The 7,174-nt window shown below is 46.3% G+C and overlaps 1 long non-coding RNA gene across 1 annotated transcript; it reads right to left on the bottom strand.

Moving 5' to 3' along the window:
- Positions 1 to 264: 264 nt before the first annotated feature.
- LOC115250709 (uncharacterized) lies at positions 265 to 6,764 on the bottom strand. Its single transcript, XR_003889278.1, has 6 exons — positions 6,525 to 6,764; positions 5,595 to 5,684; positions 5,276 to 5,321; positions 2,489 to 2,668; positions 2,227 to 2,267; positions 265 to 2,124 (listed from the first exon to the last, which is right to left on the bottom strand). It is a non-coding gene; the product is annotated as an uncharacterized lncRNA (long non-coding RNA).
- Positions 6,765 to 7,174: the final 410 nt, after the last annotated feature.

Raw genomic sequence — 7,174 nt, 5'->3', positions numbered from 1 at the left:
AATATGCAAATTTCAGCTAATATTAGCATGGATGTGCTCGTCAATGAATTATTATAAAGCTATATAAATACCTGTTATGTCTTTTCTCCATTTTTGTCCTCATAATTTCTATTCTGTCGTCCTATTGCCGTCCTCGGCCCACCCCGCCCCTCCCTTTCAGTTTCTATAATTTCGCATCATCTTTACGGGAGGCCATCACTCACCATAAACGTTGGTCATGTGACTCCTCACCCCCACCGTTTACGGTTTGCGTTAACGGCGAGGCATCTCCCAGCGGCACAGGGGACCACTCGGCCCCCACCCTGACTGTGAAGTCAGCATATATGTTTTAATGGGAATTAATGGGGAGTGGGATGAGATATGGGGGTCACGGCACGGAGGGAAATGGTCAGAGTGAAACACAGACGGAGAGGAGAGCAAACAGAGGGAAGGTGTGAGGATGAAGACAGGACTGGGGCCACAGAGACCTTGGGAGGAGAGAAGGTGACAGAGAAACGGATGATTCTGTTCTGAAAGCTTTTTTCCTCTTGTGTGTTTTGGCTCCGGTTTGCAGGGGTGGACCTCTGGGGTGTTGCTTCATGCACATAATCCAGGGAAGGATTACCAGCGCCCCAAGTAGAAAAAAATAATTTGAATGAATATGGAGATGTGTTTTTTCTTCCGTGATCACTTTAAACTGCTGGAGGTGTTTCGGGGTCACTGCCCAGTCCTGCCTCGCCCTGCCCAACGCTGTTGTGGAAATCTGGTCGTCTGTGTACATCAACGGTGGGTGGCTGCACAGAGATTAGCGCCTCTTCTCCACAAATCTGAGCCAGGCGGTCAGATGTTTTCAGAAGAGGCTACGAAACTCCTGGTTTATTGAGCTCAGGGCACTGGAAGAGGAGCTCGAGGCCTCCACGTCTGTCCACTGCTGCTGGATATTAATATAGACCAGATGTCAGGTAGTTTTGGTAAAAATGGCAAATTAAATTAAAATGTCTTTTATAATGGAAAAATGGTGGTTATGATAGTGGTGACAGATGTTGAAAGTGCTTCTGTTTAACACCCTTATTGATATTTGCGTTCATTTAGACTTCCAATAGTAATCTGTCAATAATCTCTATTTATTCTGGTTTATTTTTTTAAGTGACAGTTTGGGTGAATGAAAAATCGGAGGCAGGTTAGGAGGCGGCGGCAAAAAGCAATTTCCTTTCTGCTTGTCACCTTTTGTGCCGAAGCACATTGGAGGACTGAGCCCGTCAGTCAGGACTCCGGCCAGCATGTTGCCCCTGTAGCCTGACAATGACGACCCTCTGGCCCCTCCTTGGGTTTTGGACAAACGTTCACACGAGAGGGGACACACAACGCGCCGCCGTTAACCTCAACGAGGGCGCAGCAGATCTGACCGAAGCTAATATTCGCAGATGACGGTTTATTTAACATAAACAGGAATAAGTCTATAATCTCAAAAATACCCTGAAAAGTTTCTGTGCAGCAAATAAAACATGTCATTTGTCTAATTGAAGGTTGGGGGAGACAGGCACGGTGAGTAGACAGAGGGATTTGGGGGCTCGAGCAGATTGGAGAAACTTCCCTCGGCCGGCCATGCATCACAGACATCAAAGTGAAGACATTGTTTGTGAGGAACAATGGGCGCCGTCACAGTCCAGGAGTTCGCCGCGTTGTTGCGTGTTTGTGCTCCCAGAATCCCCCTCTGACGGCAGAATCACTGGATTATCAAACCAACAGATGCAAACCGCAGAGAACAATATCATCGGCGGCCCTCCGAGGGGAATCCTCAGAGGGGCCGATGGCTCCGAGAACGTCAGACAAAGAAACTTCAGGCCCAAATGTAAGATTTTTTTTTTTAACTGCTTCAGTAGTTTTTCTTCAATTGCAAAGTTTGAATCCACTTCGGCTCGGCAAAAAACTCAGGTTCAATCTGGGACAGCCATCAAACTAAAATGTGCTGTGTCTTCAGGTTCTCGCACAAGCTGATGGGAATCATTTAAAACGCCGCCCAGGACCTAACACGTGACTCGCTCCCATATTTAACATTATCCAGTCCTTCTCAGAGAGCCCCTGGTGAGGCTGAAATTCTGCATTTGAGGGACAGAAATCCTTGGAGGAGGTCCACCTGTGCATCTAGCAGCCAAGCAGAAAATCAATAAGGCTCAGAGTAAAGTCTGGACACGTGCACACAAACACACACGGCGGTCCAGTGAATAAAACCAACACTCATCACACCTTATTAGAAGAGACTCCAGCCAACGCCAGCAGAATCGATCCTTAGGTCCATTATTGGGAGTGTTAGTGTTTTAATGAAGCCCAGTTTGGCAGGAAAAAAGTGAGAGAGAAGCAGGAGAATGATGGAAAAAGAGGAGTAAATAGCAGATAAATGACCGTCACTTATTAACAGCTGTTACACGAAGCAGATTTGTGACTTGTTTCGTAGCTGTCGTGCTGCTGCTAACAGCATTAGCGCCTGCTGGATGTGGCTTCCACTCACCGTTCCACCGCACTGCAGACAGATGGTCGATCCAGCGCTGTCGCTACCCAATGACTTCAACCCCCATTATGGCTCCATGATGTTCACGCCGAACAGCCAAGCACAGCAGAGGCATCAGGAGCCAACCAGCACAGTCTTCACGCTTCTTTCTCGGGGTGGAATATAGTCAGTCTGGCTGAGCTACAGAGGTGAGGAGAGGGTTTAGTCTTACATAAGGCCCTTCCAAAAAATTTGGGGAATTCACGGGAGACTTGCTCAACAATGTGGACCTGACATGCACTATTATTCAGAGCCAGGCTCCAGGAAGTTGCACGTACATCCACCCGATAACATCAGCAGCTCGATAACATCTTTCTTTAGACGTATAAATCTGGAATGCTTGGCTCTGTGTGTGTGTGCGTGTGCGTGTGTGCGTGCGTGCGTGCATGTGTGCACGCATGGGTGGGGGGTTTGTAATATGTTGCTGGAATGATGATGATTCTCTAAGCAAATTCCAGTAGCTCCTACGGATACACTATGAGCTGTTTCTAGCAGTAAACCTCCCATCTGCAAAATAAGCAATAACACAAGCCGTCTCGGAAAAACGCTGACATGCATACGTGAAAGCAATTTGCACATTTTGACGCGGAGTAAGTGCAGCAGCAGCGGAAAAAAGACAAAAGATAACCAGAAAGGCCGAACAGCTGTTGTGCAGCCAGAAAAGTCAATGTGACAAACTGAAAGAGATGATGGGAAATAAAGGAGACCTGGTCGGAGAAACGGGAGCCGCAGAGCTGCGGTTGCAGAATTTATTTTTGTCAGGAGGTTTTCTGCCCTCCCGCCCGCGCCGGAGGAAGAAGATACACAGGGAGGCAGGCCTGTGCACCAGAGTGTGCCAGCATTGAAGAAAAACGATGTGCATGTAATAGTTTCCTGTCTCCCGCAGTAGCTGATGGGGTGTTTTTATATGTGAGCAGCGCCTCCTAAACCGGAGCTGAAGGGTGGGGAGGGGACGAGGGCGTCCTCCACCGGACAGTGAAGCCATTGAGATGCGGACCTCTGCTCCACCGCTTTTACACGATAACCCGTGAGCGGCTCTTTTGACGTGTTCTTATTAATTACACACGTTTGCTGGGTCAGCCGCTCTCATTCAGGAACCTGGGGAATTCTTCATTGAGGTTTATTTAGTTTGGATCTAATCACCTCTTATTTACCTGCTCAGATGTGTTCACTTATTTTTGTTTTAAAAATATCATTACTGGCAGATGCTACCTGGATTTATAGTGACAAAATCCTAAAAAAAAAAAAAAAATTCCTTTCAAGGAAAAAGAGCATATTTACCTTTCTTCACTATTTTCCATAAAACATAATGTAGGAGTTCCAAGGTAAAAACAAAACAAAACACTCCAATAAACTCTGTAAATGTAATCATTTAAGACTTTCCAATTTAGTATTGAAAGTGTCTAAACTGTAACACAAATGAGCACACATTTACGTCTTAAAGACGCTTCTGATTGGACAGAGGCTCAACAACCTCCAGATGCTTATTAGATTCCTGCTCTTTCTCAGCTTTGACCTTTTACGCTTTATGCAACGTTCTCTGAATCGGAATGTCAATGGCCGATGAGTCTGGACCCAAAACGACATCAGGTTCAGCTTTGTTAGCCCTCCATGCACACGCACACGCACACGCGCGCAGACATTAGCCAACCAGCAGACAGTGTAAACCAATCCCTCCATCGCTGTCAGTGAGCAAGTGGCCACCCGCTGGGTGAAAAAAGGGCATGGGGAGAAACGCTCTCAATCACTTTCAATTAGTGCCCCTCCTCCCTGCTTCAAACCACTGTTTTCCATGGTTTTTGTGTGTGTCTGTGTGTGTGTGGTTCTTATTTTTTGGGTGTGTGTGAGGTTGTACAAATATTGATTTATCATACTCTTCAAATGTTCAGAGTTGGTGCACCTCTCCTCTAGACCTGTTGGCACCAGGGAATCTTTATTAATGGAGGTCTGAAGTCCACATGTATTTAAAATGTGTACAAATATTAAAAACACACTTTTCCCCAGTTTGCTCAAAATTATCTCCCCTGAATAAAAATCCCCCTGCTGTGATTTCCAGTCAGTTCATATCTCGTGCTAATAGTGTGGATAATGATAGTGTGTGTGTGTGTGTGTGTGTGTGAGTGTGTGTGTGTGTGCAGGAGCATCCCTGCTTGAAATGATTAGAAGGTTGAGGCCATTATGAGTTCCTCTCTGCCTTTTGTATCTGCTGTAATGAATACTGAGGGGGTATTTGGAGTACTTTGAGGAACTAACAGCCTTTTTAATCCTTTAATCCTGAGGAAAACCAATTTCACCCTCATACACACATACACACACACACACACACACACACACATTGACACCATGTTCCTGTGTGTGTGTTTAACCTGCTCTCGTTAATTTCCCGGCTCAGAGACCTGGTGATCCTGGAGATTAGGTTCATTAAAATCACATATTGTGCACGCAGCAGAGTGCGTGTGTGTGTGTGTGTGTGTGTGTGTGTGTGTGTGTGTGTGTGTGTGTGTGTGTGTGTGTGTTGGGATCAAGATAAGGACGGGCTACCATTGTCGGGGTTATCAGCCTCCTATACAGAACCCACCCTGGTCCACCAACCTGCCCTCCTGTGGTTAAAGTTTGACCCTAACAGTTGTAACTGTGACACAGTCCCACACAGACACACACCTTTACCCTTTAACGCTCACATTTAACCCCAACTTACACACAGCACTCATGCATATACTGTATGAAATAATTAGGAATATTACTCACATCTTCCTCCACATCTTCACTTGAACCTTTCAGAGAAGCCGAGGATCTAAAAAATATATATTTAAAGCTTTCTTTAAAATAATGATAATTCAATATTGTAGTTATTGTACCTCTCTGTATGGGTGTGTATCTATGGGTGTATACAAATACACACACACACACACACACGCACACACACACACACACACACACACACACACACACACACATACTGTATATACACACCAGCCACCTAGAATTCTGTGCACATTCTTATTTATTTGTGTTAGTGTCATGAGACTTTGAGTGTAAATGGAAGTAAAAATGTAAAAGAGCTCACCTGATTTCTGCTCTACGATCTGAGAGGTGCAGCAGCACACTGAAATATTCTATCAATGACAGCGGCATGAGACGCAGACGCTGGCTGTTTCTGAAAAAAGCCGATAAGGGAAAAGAGGGGAAAAATGCAGAATTAGTGGTATTTTGATTTCCAGTGTGTATCTGCAACATGTAGCTCAGCCAGTGTGTGCGTGTGATTGTGAAGAACCTCCTATCACTGCTTCATAATGGAGGAGTGTCAGGGGAGTTTTATCACCGAGCCGCGCTGTTCGGAGGACTCTGGGGCCAAGTGTGTGTGTGAGTGTGTGTGTGTGAGTTTGTGTGTGTGCCAGGGGGCCTGAAAAAGCAGCTGAATTGAAAAGAGGGGAGTGATATTCTGCCTGAAAGAGACAAGAGGGGTGACGCTTGTGTGTGAGGGCAGGACACCAGAGAGCCAGAGGGGAAAAATCCTCCTCCCAGCATGCACTTGGGCTTCTTGTAGTCCATCTAAAGGTGAGTAGCAACATAATTAGACAGATAAAGAGCAGGAGCGAAGGTGGAGACTCAGATAAGATCTAATGAGGATGGAATGGGACAGAAGGGCAGAGGAATGGGAAGAGGTGAAGTGGCAGGCATGAGGGAAGAGGAGAGGGAGCGAGGAACAAAGCTGGGAGAGATTCAGATCAGAGGAGGGTTATTAGTTTGAGATGACACGTCCGCGGAGCCCAGAAGAGGCAATAAGACGTCTCTGCTTCTCTTCCTTCTCTCCCGCCAGCATGACTGCGCACGCCGTCCTGCTCCTCACATCGCAGCGCTCAAGGTGGAATCTCACCTCGCCTGTCCTGCCGAAGCGCCATTTGTGATCTGGTGATCGCTGAGCGCACATTAGAATTTCAGGTGTCCCCCAATAATGAGGGGACCGGCGAAGTGATGAATAACAATGGCAACAGACCCGTCCGTGCGTCCAACTGCTCCGTGTCCATCTGGGTATGACAGCTGCTCCCTGAGACGCCTCGCCGTCTATCTCCTCTCACATCGAAGATCATCCCACACCTCTCACCCCCCATCCCGACCCAACAGCTTCATTCCTGAACACCCGGTGAGGTGGTCAGTGATTTTTTTTTAATGCAGATTAGTTAACGGATGTCTACATTTAATCACATTTATCTACTTGAAAACACATCATCAGCGTCTCTAGTTCCACTTCCTGCCGACTGCACTTCAGCTTAAATCAAAACTCCGCCTTTCTTCTTTTTCCTCTGATGAGCTGAACAGGAGCAGAGAATCAAACGCATCCGTGTTGCAGCACCAGTGTTTGTTTAAGGGGAAACTGTTGCAGAATATTGTTGTTTTTAAAGTTGTGCATCTAAAAACACCCTCCCCTCGTTTGTCCGGTTTAATTTACAGAACGATGCCTATTCCAGGGTGGGTAATGGTATCGATTACCACAACTAAACTGGTTGAATACCTTGCAATAAGATGATCAATCATATCTTTGGGAGTCCTGGGCCACATGTTTATCGCCAGCTTTAATTCAATCCCCATTATCTGGGTTGAGGAGGAGGCTGTAATGGATTTGTGCACTCTAACAGAAAATGGCTT

Source organism: Takifugu rubripes, chromosome 8 (assembly GCF_901000725.2).
Source record: "Takifugu rubripes chromosome 8, fTakRub1.2, whole genome shotgun sequence".
Lineage (NCBI taxonomy): Eukaryota > Metazoa > Chordata > Actinopteri > Tetraodontiformes > Tetraodontidae > Takifugu > Takifugu rubripes.
This window is presented reverse-complemented; position numbering and strand designations above follow the sequence as displayed.